Source organism: Camelus bactrianus, chromosome 3 (assembly GCF_048773025.1).
Source record: "Camelus bactrianus isolate YW-2024 breed Bactrian camel chromosome 3, ASM4877302v1, whole genome shotgun sequence".
Taxonomy (NCBI): Eukaryota; Metazoa; Chordata; class Mammalia; order Artiodactyla; family Camelidae; genus Camelus; species Camelus bactrianus.
In genome coordinates this window covers 62127396-62146677 of record NC_133541.1, presented here as the reverse complement: position 1 = coordinate 62146677, position 19282 = coordinate 62127396, and the positions used below count along the sequence as shown (strand labels likewise).

The following is a 19282-nucleotide window of genomic DNA, read 5'->3' as shown; positions in this document are numbered from 1 at the left end:
TGGAAGTGAGAATGTATCTGTGCTTGGAGCATCAAGCTTCAGTCATAATGGCTTCATGCTCTAAGAACCTGCTCCAAAACCTGCTCTCTGTGTAGCAGCTCAGATGGAAAGACCAAAAGTGTGTAACTCTGCTGGCTCAGCAGCAGGACAGTGCTCAGCCACCCCACATTGCAGAAAACTTCAAGCTAAGAGCTGTAACACCAACCTCAGGGATCACTAGAGTTCCAAAGACCAATTGCTGTGATTCCATGCTAGACATTAAATCATATTTTGAATATGCCACAAAATGTTTCCTCCCTCTCTCTGCCTCTTTCCCTCCTTCCCTCTTTCCTCTTTCATACACACACACACACACACACACACACACACACACACACACTCACTCACTCACTCACTCACTCACTCACTCTTCTTATGAAGTATTATCCTCTGGAAAGAGAGTAGGGAGTTGTTCAAATTACATTTCACATTCTTGAAACAGCAACTCTGACTTGAAAGGATACTCAGAAATAGTCCTAGTCTGAAAGTACTCACCAAATTCTGAGTATTTACAAAGACTTATTTATCCTGAATCATGGAATATATTGACTGTACTGTCTTTTCTCCTTCTAGGCTACATTTTTTAATATTACATTTTATTAGCACATTTATTTGAGGAAAAGAGTGAAGAGAACATGTTTAAAGCTCAGTATAAGTCCATGTATGGTTTATTGTTGATTGTTTCCTAAATATAAAATGGAGGGGATTAAAGTTAATGTCTAGCATAAATGCTTGGAGACACCAGAATTCATGATTTTATAGCTGAGAGTTGACTGTACACATTACCATTTCAAAGGAAATCGCTGAAGATGTTTATCTCTCACATCTGATGTTCATGCGTTCCATCCTACCTAGGTATCCTGGATTCCATCTCCAGAATTACCTTCCACATAAACACTGAATAGTGTCCTCTGGATACCTAAGATTTCTGATTGATTTGTTCTCTACTCAAATCTCCTATGTCCCATACTTCACTTCTCTGATTCTGTAATCCATGGGTCAGGCTTAAGCAAGAGGTAAGGATGGTTCTGGCATCTATATGCTTATACAGAAATTTCAATCAGCTAGAGTTCTCTTTCCCTAACATGAAATAGACAAACATTTTTCTCCAGTAAATATGTTTGCCACTCTAATTTAGGCAATTTCATGTTGAAGGGGCTTGTTGTTATATCAGGTCCATGTAGGATGTTTTTGGCTAAAGTAATACTGACTCACCGGGGATCAGTATCATGACAGCCTTAAGATCTACATGAGCTCATCCTGAGTAAACTGCATGTGTGTGTGTGATGGGCCTTATAAATGTAGCATGTCCAGAAGAGAACTCCCAATTCCCCACTTCCACATCTCAGTCGAAAAACTTTATTTCCCATTTCAGCAAATAGCCCAAGTGTTTACTGTCTTTGATTCTTGCCTTTTGTGCTCATTTATGATACATTGGCAGGTACTTTTAATTCTATCCACGAAGGATATTTAGGTATGACTGCCTCTTTTAATTTCCATTACCACCACCCTGCTCTAAGCCTCTGTCATCTCTCTCCAGGACCAAAAGAAGCTTTCTAATGAGTATCCCCATTGTTTTTCTTACAATTCTCTTATTTAACTCTCTTCAAAGACAAATCAGAGCATTTCCTGTCCGATGACCTCCCATTATTTCTAAGATAAAACCAACTCCTGTCCAGATCCTGCATCATCTAACTCTTTTCTCTCTTTTGTAGTTGGTTTCGTCTAACACACCAAAAACATTTCCATGTTTGACAATGTTGCCTTCTCCTCCCAGAATATTCCTTGCCTGCTATTCATGTGGCTGGCTCCTTCTCTTATCATTTGTGAATCCCTTTAAGTGCCACTCCTTAGAGATTATTTTATGCTCATCTGTCTAAAGCCCCATCCAAAGGGCTCCACCCAAACTCCTTCTTCCAGCACCAGCCTGTATCACTTCGCTTTACTCCGTTTTCTTTCCTCTATAATCTTTATACAATACTGTGTTACATACAACTTTCTGTCTACCTCCTCCAAGTGCTGCAAGCTTCTTTAGAACAAGGACTGTAACTTTTCGCCTTTGAATATCCAGTGCCATGAACAGTGCCTGGCACAAAACAGATGCTCAATAAATAATTAATGCTTCTGTAATGAATAAAGTTCTATAATTTGAGATATAGTAATAACATTCATGAAGATACTTGTTTTCTTACAGTTTTGAAAAAAATCCTACAAAACTGATAATAAAATAGTACTTAATAAAACAAATATAATCCCTCTCTAAGTACAGTAACACTTGCCTCTATGTGCAAGTAAAATAGAAAAAACTTATCATACTTGTTTAATTATGAAATTTAAAAATAAAAAAATTATTTTCCAATTTTAAAGGACTTAATGAGTACACAAGCTTATTAAGCTTCAGGTATCCAAGAGGTAAGCCAATAATTCAAAAATCTCAATACAGACCAAACTGGGTACCTGTGAACCAATAGTTCATTAATCATATTAGTAAGAGGTAATATTCACTTAATTCTTTCTGTATCAAATGGTTAACATCTATTATTTCATTTGAATTTCACAAAATGCTGTTGTGCATTATTTCCATTTTGCAGATGAGAAGGCTGAGGCTCAGTGAGGTTAGGAAATCTACCAAAAGTGCCACTACTTGTAAGTAGTAGAAGCTTGAAAGATTGAAACCCAACATTCTTGTTAAAAAAAAAAAAATTGAGGTCTTTGTCTACCCCTTTGATGTCTTTTTTTTTTTCACTCCTGCACATCTTTCTCATGTGAGAAACTTGCTGATAGAATGAAACCTCAACATGGCTTTTTAAAAACAGTATTAAAGTGTGCTTAAGTCTGTAAGGATTCAGGGAGCAAGTTTTGGCATCATATCAGAATACACGCCTACCTCATTCCTCAGCTGTGGCTTATTCCTCCTATCTTAGAGGCTGGAATTTTGATCAAACTGGATGATAGGAAAAAAATACATATCCTTCGATAATTGGTCAGAATAATAAATGTCCAGAGCTGGCATGGGACATTGCGGAGGAGTCACCATAAATTTCGTGCCGAATCAGCTTAAGAAGGCAAGCTGAGGCCAAAGAATCACAGCTGTCATTTGGCTGTGGGAAAGAGTTCAGAGGTCCCTTGTACTGTTCATTCCCATGAACTTGAGGTTCTCAGAGGGGCACTCCGGGAGGTGATGCTCCATTTTCTGTAGTAATGTGACCCAGAACATGACAGATTGCTAGTAGTTAATCAACAGGTTATGATAAAAGTCCAAACCTGATTTATTTATTTTGCCCAAGATTGGCTATATTTCCACATACATATGAACACATGTATGCAGCTTAACAGATCTAACAGAAGCCAGTTCAAACTATCAAAATGACATTTCCAACTAATATTTTATTCTCTGGAAAATTTATAGAAATTAGGGAACATAATTAAATATTTCAAGTTCCCAAATAGAAGTGACCTCTACCCACAAATGTTATTTTTATTTATGTGATGTAAAATTTATGTTAACGTTGGAAAAATTAATTAAATTTAGGAGAAATTTCTTTTGTCATGAAAGGGTATTGACTTAATCCAAATATGGAATATTAAAGATGATCATGAGCTTGGAATGCCTCCATACGCAAGGATCTGGTGTTACTGTCAAGATCTTTTTGGGCTTCATGTTCCTGAAATATTTGATTTAGGAATGTCGTGATTGGCAATTTGTGATAAAACTTTTGTGCTGTGAAATTTGATAATGATAATGATGATAATAAAAATAAAATAATATACAATTATCAAGTCAGTGCATGCCAGATACTGTTGAATGTTTTATACTTAATAATTAAAAAAAATTCTTACAACAACCCTGTAGCATAGGAGCTATTATTATCTCCATTTCATAGGTGGGTAAATTGAAGTACAGGGAGGTTGAGTAATTTGCTCAAGGCCAGACAGCTAGTTTGTGATGACAAAGTTATTTGGTGATATCGGTGATAGAGGCAATGGGTTTTGCTATTATTCATTAGGAAAAGAGCTTGGGAGAGCACAGTTAAGTGAGAGGGAAAGTTAGGAATGCTAGTTTTGCCACTAGATTTATTGAAGAGTTCATACCCTTTAGACCAGAAGACATATACCGAAAAAAAGAAAAAGTAACAAACACTTTTTCATATTTTTATTGCACTTTTGTTAAGTCTTTTAGGTCTTGATATAATGTATCAAATATATAAATATACCTCCTATTTACATCATGTTTTGTGGCTCGTTCTGACATTTGATCTTCCATTTTTAAAAAGCCAGTGAATCTGGTAGAACCAAGAACTTGTTAATTTGGGGAGGGGAAAAAAATGAGGATGGTGCTAAATTCTCCAGGGCAATGGTTGATTTATTTTGACTGTTGTTTTCCTATCAGCATACTTTTTTGGTATTATCTCAAAATTGAAGCACCAGGAAAAGGTTGACTTTTTAATGGTACTCAAATAGAACATGTAACAGCAGACATTAGATTGCAGTTTCTAGCGAACAGTTGGAAAATCGAATACAGTGTCAAATGAAAACAAACTTCTCGATCTTTAAATTAGAACAATAGTGAGAGAATCAGACACAGCTGTGGCACTTCAGAAAGAAAAATACTGAGCTGTAGTGTGGAAGGTTGATGCTGAATTGTAAAAAATTGTCATTGGGTTCTTATTATGTGCTAGCTAATTAATGATAATCTTATTTTTTTCCTTTGTACATTTTAAACGTATTTCAAGATGAACAGGCAGACTACTTTGTGTGCATATCTGTGCTAACCTTGGCATCTGAAATAGTTCCTCTTTTATTCTGCAAAACCGAGTATATGAGAGACTCTTCTCTTTAAGCCAATAACTGGGTTGATTCGTAGGCTGGCTCTTATCATTATTATTTAATTCCTCCGTCATATAAAACGTTTCACTTTACCCCATGATCATCAATAATGCCTGCAGTAACTCCCAGTATTGTGGGACCAAAAATTAAAGTGAAGAGACTTCTATACTCTATGACTAGATAATTATTTTAGAATTTAAATAAATGTTGGCTGCATTGTTCCAACTGCACATGATGAACATGATTTCTGTCTCTCTTTAGCTAAGAAACTACTCTGTTTTATTTTATGTTTATTTATATTTTTATATTTATGTCTCTAGCTAAACAGGTCTTAGAACATTAAACAGTCAATTGGTGTTTGGGGAAAGTGTTCGTTGAAAATCTCATAGAGCTATTTTTGCTGTACTTTTGTACACACGTATATATGGTTGGGAATATACGTGGCTTTCTAATTTCAGAAACCACTTATGGGGGTGTGGACATGGTGGTCAGAGTCTTGGGGTCTAGATGAGTAGATAGACACCCAAAAGTCATTAATCTGTAGTTTTTCTCTGGTGGTAGGGCTGTACACATGTTTATGGTAGAGTTGACATGACTACATTTATTAAGATACAGAAGGCTTTTATTTTCCTGGACTTCTGCAGCAAAACCACAATGATACCTTAGAAGGAGACAGCCCCTTCGTCCTCACCTCAGCTGCTCTTTTATTCACCACAGCCTAGGGACACCCTTGGTTCCTTCTGCTCATTAAGAAAAAGGTATAATTGTTCTTGTTTACTTACCTTTTGAAAAACATTAAAGAGTTGTTCTAGAGTAAACATCTAGAGTTTACATGAGTATAAAACGCCTCAAAAACACTATGGAGCCTCTTGGTAAAACAGGTTAAGTCAGAATTACATTTTGTCTTTAGACTGATACTGTGACATCGAAAAAGTAGCATTTCAGTGTTTTGGGGTTGATGTACAATTAAGGATTAAAGGAAAGAAGGAAAGAATGACCAAAGTTAGGCAGCAGTCAGAGAGAAACAGTTCAGGCAGTAATTGACAAGTGGTTCCCATTTTTTTCCCTTTCAACTTGCAGAGACATTAAAACTTCAAATGGACTAAAAGCGCTTTCATATTCCTTTGCCTCCTTGTCTTCTGAGCCTGAACACTTTACAAGTTAAAATCTTTATAAGTTTCAAATCCCACTCAACTCTGTCAGCTGGCCTCTGAAATAGTTTAATATTTATTTATTTATTTATTCATTCATTCATTCATACATTCTTACATTCATTCATTCATTTCCATTCTGCATCCATAAAATAAATCTTTGTCAACTTCACAATTGGTAAGGACTTTAAAACAGAAGCCAAGTTCAATTGTTGACAAATATGGCACATAAAAGAGGATAATGTGTACATATAGGCTAGGAATGAGTTCCATGACATAATTAGAATGAATAGAATAAAATTGGGATATTAAGAATATTGCCAAGAAAAATACACTAATAGTGAAAAATGTAGTGATAAGATAAATGTGATGGTTGTAGCATAATTGAGTAATGATTAAAACCTGTTAATAAATCCCTGTAAATCACGACCTTGTGATCAGTTGGTGGTGGGGACTCAATGATCTCTACTTTTGCTTAGCAAGAGGTAGTGGGAACTAGTAACATTTACAGATTTTGGCAGTGGATAAAATCCTCATATTGACTAGAAATAAAGTGTTCTCAAGCATACTTATGCATTTGGTAGCATCTTTTGACAGAAAATGTGTTTGATGATATTAATTATAACTTAGTCCTATCATTTGTTAAAAAAAAATCCACTAAGGAAGTTGAGTAGATATTTGTTAAAATGAGAAATATGCATTCAGATTTAGATTTTACAGCATAGAGTAATCATTTAGTTGCTAGGGAAAGATTAGATGTTCATTAAAAAATACTTTTGATAATTCTGTAGAAAAGGTAGTTATTAATAATCCAAATGCTGTGAATTTTAAATGAAAAGCCATCTGAAAACCAAGTGTTACAATAAATGCAAGAACCTATGCTTATAATGTTATCTTTTACAATGCTTAACATTTCATATTTAATTTCTTTATTGCTTATATTATTAAAAATCACCTAATTTAAAAAAAGTATCTTCATTTTAGAAAAATTGGAATATAGAGAACACAGAAAATAATTTTAAAATCACCTATTTATTCCTTCATAAGAATAATCACCTTTCTCACATGTGAAAGTTTTAGCATTATTACTCTCTTCTGTGTATATGTATGTAAGTATATTTTCATATACATGTCTATATGTATTTTTTAATAGAATTCACCTTACATTGTTTTTGAAAACTGTCCTTTTAAATTAAAAAAACATATTCCCAGATATTTCTTAGATTTTCTTTTCTCAGTAAATAAAACCTAGTAATGAGATTACTAGATCAGGACCCAGTAAGACTGAAGAGTTAAAAGGTTATATATTTAGGACAACCAGTCTTCCAGCTTATTGTGTCAGATTCTCTCGTCATCCTTAAACATTAATAGGATGTTTCTTCTTCCACCTTCTTCCAGTGGTGTGTCGTTTACATCTTGGGCTCTCTGATCATAGGAGATTCTTTGGATTATGATAAGTGTGGGCTACAGTGGAGCTAAAAAAAAAGTGTAAAATTGATTTTACAAAGTAAGAAGCATTGTGCTAATAGGTATAGCCAGTGCAGTCGTTACAGCTCATGCTTTTGACCCAGTTACTGTTGTTTACTTTTTTCTTGCTTTTAGTGTAAATCATTGCTGATAAAAATAAAGCTTCCTGTCATGCAGTACTAGTGCTACTTCTTCATAACTTTTGATAAAAATGTGCCCCATGAGTGTCTGAGTACCCTTCCTATGTATATAACTATCTGAAAGAAGGTTAGGACTATATCTGTGAAATGGAGCTAGAAGGCTACACTGACATAATAAACCCTGAGTTTAAGACTTCTGAGGCTTAATAGAAGGAAAGAATTTTTCTAATTCTTATAAAGTCTGCTGTTCAGGGGACACTTCCATTCTATGACTTAGGATACAAGCTGCTTTTGTCTGTGGCTTTAGCATCTTAACATGTGGATTCCAAGGTTGCTACAGGAAAAGCAGAGACAGAGGAAGCACAGCAGCTTTTGTTTTGGCTATCTCAGTCTGCAAGCAACATGCATCCATTCTCACTTCTTAGTCCATTTGCCAAACTAGTGACATAGCTTCAGCCTAATTGTAAGGGAGATCAGAAAATTTTATAGAGTGTCTCTGTCAGGATTCAACTAGAGAAGCAAAACCAATAGGAAATATAAATATTAAGAAATTGATTACAAGGAATTAGTTTAGGGAATTCTTGGAGCTAGATAGGCAAGTTTGAAATTCACAGAGAAGGCCCCCAGGAATTGGGTCACAAGCAGGCTGAAACTCAAGGCACAGGCTGAAGCTGCTCCACATAGCAGGACTTTCCTCTCTGTCTCAGGGAAGCCACAACTGTTTTTAAGGTCTTTCAACAGATTGATTCAGAAATACCCAAATTATCTAGGATAATCTCCCTTACTTAAAGTCAACTGATTGTGGCCTTTTAACTGCACTGCAAACTCCCTTTACAGCAACATATAGCTTAGTGTTCGAATTATTGTAGCTAGCCAAGTTGACACATTAAAAAAAAACCACCAAAATCCAAAAAAACATTGCAAGGGTGCATGTGTAATAACAGGTAGCACTAATGGTCTCTGCCAGACTGTGAGATTATACTAGATCTTACGAGGGGTTACTCATCAAGGACTACAACAAAAAGATGTGAAAGAAATGATAAGATCAATAGCCCTGTCCGTTGATTTGTGAGAAGAAAGAGAACCATCATACAATTATATAACATGTAAATTTGATCATCTAGGCTGAATTAATAGATTATTGAAAATATTTAATCTAGAAAAACTTTTTTGCAATTCTCAGAATCCTAATCCTGCCAAGAACCAACAAATACTTATCATACTAACTTATCCTAGCATAGGTTGTTTTGATATCTTGTTTGTGATATTAACTACATTTTTATGCATGTTCTTGTTTTTCTGTTCTGTCTGTTTTGCTGTGCCATGCTGTTGTTACTGCCTGAGCATCTCAAGCATATTTATTAAATTTCTATATCCTTAATCTTTTTTTTCCTTTCTATATTCTTAATCTTAATGCTGCATAATTTAGATTTTACTTGAAATTTAAATGCTATCTCTTAATTATCTTCTTTCCTTTTCTTATGTCTCTTGGCATTGCCTTCATATTCCTCTTTTGCTTCTCATTAGCAGCCCACTGAGCTGCATCATCTTCTCATAGTGGCAATGAACAGGATTGCTTTAGTTTAGTAACTTCTCATTACCACCAGCCAGTTGGTCCTCCCCATTGTCCAAGTCACAGCTTCCGTCACTGTTGTCAGTGTCACCTGGTAATGGCTGATGGTGTTTCACATGTCTCCCTGTGCTCTGAAAATAATACTTGCCAGAAGTTGGCCAGAAATTGTAGTGGACAGAATCAAGCAAGTCTTCCATCTGCTGCCTGCATTTGCTGTCTATATATATGCTGCATATTACCTGAGGAGAAAAAGAGACTTGATTCCACAGGTGAGGAGCCAAAAGCAAGCCCTATCTGGCCAACTTGTGTTAAGCCTTTCTCTGCTGGAAGTTACTCTTTGCCAGTCAGGCAATAAGTCAGAACTAAAAGCTTCAGTAGACAGACAAAGCGATGCAGAATTAATGACTTCTTTGTGCCAAGGTACAAAAATAATATGTGGGCAGTAAACATAATAGTTTTAAGGTCAAAGTTATTCCACCTTGGGACCACTATTAGATTAGCAAGCGATTTATCAGTCACAGAGCTGTTTTTAGTGGCCCTAATGTGAAGTGATTATGCTCACTAAGCCACAGTGTATACTTTTCCTTTATTATCTACTGTATCAAAATCTCACCTTATTATAATACCCCTAAATATGATTTCCATTGTAGAATATCATTAGTGCATGGTTTGAGTAAGCAATATGCATTTAAAAATTGTCTAAACACCTCTTTACATGCCAGCTCTGACAATAATTACAAAATGTCTATATCTAGAAAAACAGGCAATTCAGAAATATCAGTTTGTGCTATTATTTATGATACACATGTGCTAGTTTTCCCTAAATATAGACATTTGGTAATTATCACCAGGACTATTTGTTACAATTCCAAAGTAGATACTAATGAAATAGAAATATAATTTATTTGGTAAAAATGTAAATGCTGAAAAACTCTCATTATCTTTTTGCAAAGTACAGTTCTTAGTTTCCTATTCATATTTCATGTAATAATTTTGGATTAGCCATCTGGTTTGTTGAGGGTTGAAAATCTGTTTAACACCAACGCAGAATTTTTGTTAAAAAATAAGGCAAGTCACATACCAATCACAAATGTTTTTCAGGTATTTCACAGTGCTAATAATGAATAACTTTTAGGAGATGGCATGTAAATTTGCACTTTTATCTTTAGCACCTTCCTTGCTTTTTTTTTCTTTTGTGCAGTATAAACTCACCTGCAACATGCTTTTTTTTTTTTAGATTTTTTTTTACATTTTTTATTGATTTATAATCATTTTACAATGTTGTGTCAAATTCCAGTGTTCAGCACAATTTTTCAGTCATTCATGGACATATACACACTCATTGTCACATTTTTTTCTCTGTGAGTTACCATAACATTTTGTGTATATTTCCCTGTGCTATACAGTGTAATCTTGTTTATCTATTCTACAATTTTGAAATCCCAGCCTAAACTATTTTTCAGGGATATGTCAGTCTAAATGGTTGAAATGCAACAATTATTTTAAAAAATTATGTTGTCCACTCCAATTATTCTAGTACCTCTCTTTCGCTTGTTCAAATGGTTAGCTCAGTACATTAGATAGAACATTTTCTCAATGACTCCAAGTCTATATCCCCAAGACTGAATTACCTCCTCCATGCCCCATGTCTGCAGATAGACTCCCAACTTGTTATCCTTCCTTGATGGATGTGATTGCTCCATCCACCTCTAGGAAAGAGTGTGAATTTATTTGTGCAAATTCATTGCTTCACGTGTCTTAAAACTTTGAAGGTGGGTGTTGCACAAAAAGTGGGTCTTGACTGTTGTGTTTGGTAGACAGTGTTCTCACTAGCGAGTCCCCTTCCATCTATGGCAGGAAATAAACTGCTGCCTGTAAATGGGAGTGTTTGTAACTCCATCCCAAATCATTAACCCCTGCAATATCTTGCTGAATTATTTTTGTCAACATGCAATGCATCTTAGGTGCTAGAACATCTGGTTAGAGCATTCTACCATCCTAGTTTCAGGCAGAATGGTTGTGGGTTGTGACATACCTCTGGAATTGGGCTCTGAAGGCTGAACTTTGGCTCCCATAGTTCACCTGAATATCACGTTAGAAAATATTCTTTGGAGGGAAAGATTATTCAGGGCCTTTCAACACAGATGTGGAGTTTTGTTAAGTACTCCTTCAAACACCGTGGAATTTCAGAAAGATTTCCTCTGCTCCTGTCAGGACTGGGTCCAAAGCTACGTAAGATAACCACAAGAAGCATGTTTCTAGGTGCCTGAGAAACAACTGTGAGGATGCAATAATCAGCTTTAATAAAACAATGCCTCATTTTGTTTTGATGAGAAGAATGCTCAATTTTGCTACATGATCTCTTATTTATCATCTAATCTTTGATGAAGGGAAGGCCAGAGAGTTGCTTTATCCCTTACAGAAATACTCGAAGAATGTCAGGGTATAAAGTTTGAGAAAATGTGTATATAGGTATGCACTACCTTAAAAAAGAGATTTAGCATACAGACCTAGGTACCTCTCAGTCTTCTGAATTCCTTTCTTTCTTTCCTCCTCGAACTTTTTAATCTGGAAAGCAATGAAAAATGATCCATATATTACTTACAGGTCAACATTTACAATGTTCTTGTTAACAATTCATTTTTGTTGTTGATTTTAATTTGCCTAAGGTGAAAAGGACATAATATAAATAAGTTAAAAGGCTAATAAATACGTATATGTGTAGACTAAGCATTCCTACCCGAAGCTACACACAGATACTGAGTTGTCACACACAATACTGGCTGTTTGATGACTGTACTGAGCAGTCAGCTCTAAATTAGTCTCTTGCTGCCTGTAAAGAAACTTCAAGTCTTATAGGCATATCAAAGGCACACAGTCCAACACAGCAGAAAAAAATACCATGGAATAAGCTTGGTCATATCAGAGAGGAATATTCTAATCAAAGACCTATTCAATGTTCTAATCTTTTCACAAGAAAAATGATTCTTGTCTCCATTCCTTTTATTGGGGGTAATTCATATCACTAACTGTTAGGGTCACAAAGAGAAAAGTAGTTATTTATATGATCAAGGCTTATAAAATCTCAGGTAGTGCTTAAATATATTTGGCAGTACATCTGGAATGGATTCTGCCCTTCATTGTCTATTTTTTTTTAAGGGCTTCGTTGTGTGTAATATAAATTTCTGTATTTGCTTCTGGAAGAGGATAGCATTCTCTTACCTAAATGATGGAAAAACTATGTACAAAGGGATGGAACTGGCTGGGTGGGAAGCAGCATGTGTACTCTCAGACAAAATAATTACAGTTTGGGACAATGTAATATAATTTTCATAGACCTAGTAATTTCTAAATATTCATTTCAAGGCTGAATTAAAATATGTGGGCTCAAAAAGTGCTTCAGTGATTCTGTCTTCTGCATATTCTCTTGCTTCTTATGTCTCTTTTCCACCCTTCTTTTGCTGTTCTTAAAAGTACATTTCTTGTGACATTGGCCTGGGAAAATCATTGCGGGTTGGTAGTTTTTTATTGTTTACTAGATAACCCATTGATCCTTTGCCTTATCCTTTCATCCCTATGCCAAGATTGAATTCTCTTATCTACCTGTTTCCAACCAGAAGTCTCACTGGCAGGGTGGGGCAGGAGGCAGGGATGGGAGCCTGAAGCACTTGAGTAGGTAGCAAGGCCAATAGGTCAGCACCTCTGAAGGCTGACTTGTTAAGACTAATGTCAAACTTGTGAGCTTGTTGTCAATAGTCATAGATGCTGTTTCCTTTTTAGCCTGTCCCTCAAGCCCAGCTTTCCCCATATCCACACACACTGGACGCTCTTGTTAAAAACTGTAGGGGTAAAGTGAAATGATGGCTACTGAGCTATTTACTGGATAATCCCACTTTTTGACACTGTCCTTTTCATATGAAGTGGAAATGGACTTCTGTATTCCCAACCATGAGATGTTTCATCTAGACTGCCTCCTAATAAGCCAGAGCTTGTGATCCAAAGCCTGTTCCTATGTGAGTTACCACCATTAAGCCACAGAAGGCTGGAGAACAAGAGTGCAAGACAGCCCTGGCCAAAATACATCCCGTGGACTGAGTCCTCCACCTACCATTAGCAAATAGGATCCTCTGGTGCCAACACTAAATTGTTCCTTATCAACAAGGATGGGTTTTAGAAACTGCTACCATAAATTTTTTCTTCTAGTGGTAGTGAAAAACTAGGTTTTAAAAAGTGCCTTTTAATTCATTGTTGTCGGTAAACTTTTAAAGTACTGAACATGTAACAGTGTCTCAAATTTTGACTATTTAAGTCTTTAATGGATGCCATTTAAAAAAAGAGTAAAATGCTGTAATTTTTTTCTTACTGTTCATTTACTCTTAGTGTATCTTTATAAATTACCCCTGTGGTGATTAAATTGCACTAGTATTTTCCAAAAAAAAGTACAATGTTTTATACACAGTGGATACTCTGTACCTACTGGTTTATATTGATGCACAAGGCAACTAAGATTATTGTTTGTACATTTAAAGTTTAGGTTACTCTGTTACCAAGTCTAGGGTACTTAATTTTATATTGCTCTCCCAGTTTGATTCCAGTATATGTCGTTTTTTTGGTCTGTAATGTCTACATTCAGTTCTTTCTCCGGGGACAGGAGATCCTCAGCGAAGTAGCCATCTCTGCAAGTTCTTCCAGGTTAAGTAGAGGCAGTCAGCTATTGAGAATCTAGCGAAAGAAAATCCTTAGAAGTATCAGTATGCCAAAATATATTTTAAAAACTCATTCTACTTATAATCTATAATCCTTCATCTCAAGGCTGTTAGACACTGCCCTTTTTTTGAAAGCTGTACTTTTGAGTACTGTATGTTAGAACCGAAGTCTCAAAGCATCACAGAAGCCGCTCTTTTCCCTTGCTGCAAGCTTTAGGGTTAGTTTTAATAGTGTACCAGTTGCAAGGCTGCACTAGCTATTGCAAGCTATGGCTAATTCAAAACACAAAATAGGATTGTGAATCCTATTTGGTGTGATTATATCATTTAACCACAATTGTCTACCTTCACATACTCCTGTGCTTTAGTATTGGTGATGACAATAATAAAAATCATAATACCTTTTTTGTAAGAAATGGCGAGCTCTTTAAAATGGTCTCATTATAACATCCTTGTGAAGCATTCCTAGAAAATACCTTCATCTGCATTTCCCCAACTGAAGACACTGATCTTTACAGAATCAAAACATAAAAGGAGTTCCCAGAAGTCAAAATTTTTAACTCTAGAATGACGGTTCACTCCCTCATAGAACAACTCCTGAGAACAATGAAAGAAAAACTAGAAAAAAGCACAGTTGTATAATCCTATTATTCTATGATTGTAATAACTCCTATATTATTGGCAGATTCCTTTTCTAAGAAGTACTCTTTTCCCCCCTCAGTCTGTTCTAGTGCTAAAACTGAAATTTAAACATATTCTTGAAGCAAAGCAAAGCCTAAACTAACTTTGAATAATAATAATATATTGTTTTAATCAGATATAAATGCTCTTTAACTTTATTCTTCTAATCTCCATTATAGAGATAAAGTTCTACTAATATATGATTCAAATGTTCAATTCATTGAGCTGCTCAGGCAAGTTACAATACAGCAAACATAAAGAAGGCTCCTTTGAGGACTGACCATGTTCAGACCAAATTGTCATAACGTTCTTTATTCTCTATTGCACCTTTAAATTGAGTGCCATTAATGCCTAGAATTAAGAACCTCAAGAGGCAGCCTGTACTAGATAGGGATTCTGCTCGCGAAGTACTGCATGATTATGCTGTGAGATATTTGTAGTTTATTTTGGGCTTGGTGAAATTAGCATCTTTGTTTACAAGAATACCATCTCACTGATCAAGTTGAAGTACATGCCTAATAACCAGCATTCTTAGGATTTTATGTTGTCCTTAATTAGAATCTTCAAAGTTAATTAGGGGAACAAATGGTACTTTTGTTCTGTAAGTCCCCTTTAACAGCTTTCTCACATTTAAAATGTTCCCACATTTATAGGTAGCTTGGCTTCTGCTTTAAAACTACTGGTTAATTGCTCATTGGTTAACTCCTCCTTCATTCACAGAGTGCAATCCACTCTATTTTCTTGGGTGCCTTTGATCTTAAACCCCCCCCCCATTGTCAACCATTAATATGGTTTATTTTTAGATATGAAATTATTCATTCAATTTTTGGTTCCTGTTTAGGAACAGCATTTAACTCAAGGCTTAGAAAACTGAATTCATGAAACATTGCCACATGCAGGGAGACTATGATAGCTTTGCCTTAGAAAATTGCACAGAAAAATTGAGTTTCCACCCCCCCATGCCTGAGTGTAGGGGCGTAGTGTGGGATGTAATATTCTTTTCATTTGAATTAATATAAAAATAACTGACCTCATTTTGATACCTATTATGTATTTGAATATTTTTATTTATAAAAATATTTTTATTTTATTTTTAATAAAGGACTTATTACATACAGAAAACTGACACTCAGCATAATAAGCTAATACCAAGGATGTGAGATTTTTCAGCCATGATGTCTGTCTGCTTTCTGCCACTAACGGTAATGTAAGACTATTAGAAGTGAACCGAGTAAATGAGAAATAGTCTTTGCATTAGAGCAGGAGTCTGTCACTCTTCTGGCAGCCCTGCCGAGAGCTACACATCAAAGCTACCACACTGTGCTAATAGTGTCACTTATCCCACAGCCTTTACACTGTCCCATATGCAGTTACTATGCAGGGGGTGTGCACATGAGGGTGAGAGGGGAGTTGACAATGTGCTAGAAGAAACCGTAGGAGATAAACTGAATGTGATTTATCACCTCTAATCCTTGCAATGGAAAACATTTAGGAAGAGCAAATAATTGAGGTCTTTGAAAAATATGGTTTTATTGGGGGGGGAAAAAAACCCTGATATAATTAGAAACCTAAAACTGGTGGAATAAAATAATTTTTTAAAAAGTCATGAGAAAATCCTTAGTATGTTCATGTAATTAGAAGAAAGAAATTGCACTTTAAAACAATCCCTTTAAAACTATTTAGTTTTGATTATATGCCTGAAAGAATGTTAAAAAAAAAAGCCTTCATTATTGTTTTTGTAGATGGCAATCACAATCACAGATATCTACATTACTCAAGTTGCTGAAATAAAAATGTTTCTATTAAACTAAAAGCATTCAGTGACAATGTATCTATACCACTTACTGCTGTCTTCTTTACCAGGATAATATTGTTTTGGTTGTATTTGATTTTTTGTTATTGTTGTTTTTATATTTAGTAATCACTGTATGGTACCAGATTGACAGGTCAGGAGGGTGAAAAGAATGCAGGCAAACTAAGTGGAGTCAGAGAAACCCCTCCCTGTGGGGCTGCAGTAGGCGAAGCTGTGGCTCTGAGCCAAGCCCGTTATCTCATTTTATCGAGCTCCGCAGAGCGCGGCTGTTTTATCTGCTCTCTCCCAGCCTTGACTAAATACACCAGCCTTATTCCTGGGTGAGTCTACCCACTTGTTCTCTCAGGAACTGAGCTAGCTGTAAATGCTTCTTCTGGAGTCCTTAAAACGATCTGAAGGGTTTGGGGGAAATGTGTGAGAGAGAATTTAAATGATTGAGTTAAAGTTTGCTTTTATATTTCAGACATGCACAGAATTGGTTTAAAAGATTCTCCAACAATGTTTCTGTGATCTAAGAGAATGAAAAATAAGAATTTCATGGAAGATAAAAGCCAAAAGACAGAAGGAGTGAAAACAAATGAACACCCCTATTCCTTCAAATTACCCCAAGGCCTCCTTTGCACATTTTAGCAGTTACACCTCTTGTTTGTATATCCAGTCTGACAGTTTCAGCTAGGTCTAGAACTTTTAAGCAATCAAGGAAGAAATCATAGCAGGGATGCCCTGTAGTTTCCACATTTACTCTAGAGGAGTCTCTGAGTTCATCTTTTGGTGCTTGTTTAATCTTATAATTATAACATATAGGATGATTTGCTCTACATTTTGGGACTTTGAGAACACAAAGATATGACAAGTGAAGATCTTTTAACAAGGACCAGGACAGAGAAGTTTAAAAAAGCAAAAAAAGGGAAAATTGCAAAATATGGGGAACCTTTCAGTATAGGCCAAAAACACTGTGGTCTGACACTGTGCTTCTATGTAGGATAGTATCATAGAAATGAAGTGGATTTTGTCAAACCCAGCAAAGCTATTCCTCTCATCATCCCATCTCAGTTAATGGCACCGCCGTCTACTGTAGCTAGAACCCTCTGAATCATCCTTATTCCTTCCTTTGCCTAACCCTGCCTTCCTTACCTAGTTAGCCAAATTCCATTGATTCTTTCTCTTAAGTATCTCTTCATTTTGTATCCCTGTCCTCATTGCCACTGCTTTATTTTGGATATGACTGCTCCTGAGACATTATTCTTCCTTCTTCATGTTCCTTACCCAGTACCATAAGTTAGAGGCAAAAGAATGTTAGTGTGTAAGCTCTCAATGCTGATGACAAGGGCCTTATTCATTATTTTCTAGGTGTACCTGCCTGTCAGTTGGTCTCCCCAGTTCTATTCTGTCCACACTGCCAGAGGTCCTCTCTGAAATCAGGAGGTTGGTGTCTTAGAATCTGCTATACTACCATTTACATAATCTCCAGTGCCTTCTGGGAGAACAGCATTCATCATGATCAAAGCCTCCCCAGTCTTTCCTCCACAAACCCTGCCACCTTCATCTCTTCTCATCTCCCACATGCCCCCTACGCTTCAGCCACAAGGAGCTTCTCACCATTCGCTGAATATGCCACTCTTTCAAGCTCTGTGTTTTCCCATATGCTGTTTCTTTTCCTGGAGTGCCCTTCCCTTCTTTCTCTACATGGTAGACTCCCACTCATGCTGCAAGACCCAGCTCAAATGCCATCTCTCCTCTGAAAACTTCCTCACTCCGTAAAGGAGAATTCCCATTCAGGGATCTATTGACTTTTTCTGGACATTTCTTTTAAGATAATTGTAGCTAGTGCCACCCCCAGACCTGGGAAAGAGTGGGCCTGATTTAAAGGTTTCTAACACTTATGCAGCTAGGAGAGGTCCATGTGGTCAGAGGGATGTGCTATCCAAAATCCTAACCCCTGCCCCTTTCTAAATTATGCTCTGAATACATGGTACCACAAAACTCTCTACTCAAATGGCCCCAGTCTTATCCCTCAAACTGCCAAGAGTCCTTTCCCTGGGTCTTTGCATCTGATTTGTTGATGTGGGAACCCCTAGATCTGAACTATGGGGGGAATGTTGTTGGAGCTTGGATTTGTTGCCTAAGGTGTCCATACACACGTGCCCTAGTACCCTCAAGGTGAGAGACAGCTAAGAGTGAGACAGTGAAAATCAGTCTTTAGCAGTATTAAAAGATGGCAGCACAGGGGCCTTTTGAATTTCTGTTCCCACAGAGACACATCAGATGTATTGCTCCACACAGGACAAATCCCTCTGTGAGAAATTCAGAAGCTAGATGAGTGACTCCTACACACTGGGCAAAGGAGAAAATACTCACACTGAAACAGGTAGGAAAGGCTGAGACACACTCTTGCCATGCATCCCACCCTTGGCATACTGCTATACAATTGAGAGGGAACCCTCAGCAAATGGCTTCTCTCTGAGGAGTGAAGGGTTTGGGCTGCACATCTAGTGCCCCGAATTTTAAGATCCCACTCCATGGACAAATACCTGTTTGTTAAAGCTAAGAGCGCTTGCCTCCACAAGACCCACAGAACTGTAGCAAGCAAAGAAGCACTTCTTAGCAGGTGCACAGGTACTCTCCATGACTACCCTTCTGGGGCTCAGGGCAGAGGAAGCAGTCGATAATGTCCATCTCCCAGTCTTTCCCTAGAAGGGGTTTGAATACATACTTTATAAGCTGCTGTCTGAGGATCCAGCTTCTAATTTTCACCTAGGGGCTAGCTGTGTTTCTACCCAGAGACCAGGGGAAACCAATGGACACTTCCTCTACCTCTCCCTCTGGCTCACTCCAACAATAAAACCAAGTTACCAGTATGAGCTAGTCCACACATCTAGTATCCC

At 36.7% G+C, this 19282-nt stretch overlaps 1 long non-coding RNA gene across 2 annotated transcripts in view; it reads left to right on the top strand.

Moving 5' to 3' along the window:
* LOC123618926 (uncharacterized) overlaps positions 1-19282 on the top strand; it is a 566149-nt gene that overhangs the window by 77986 nt on the left and 468881 nt on the right. The window lies entirely within an intron of this gene.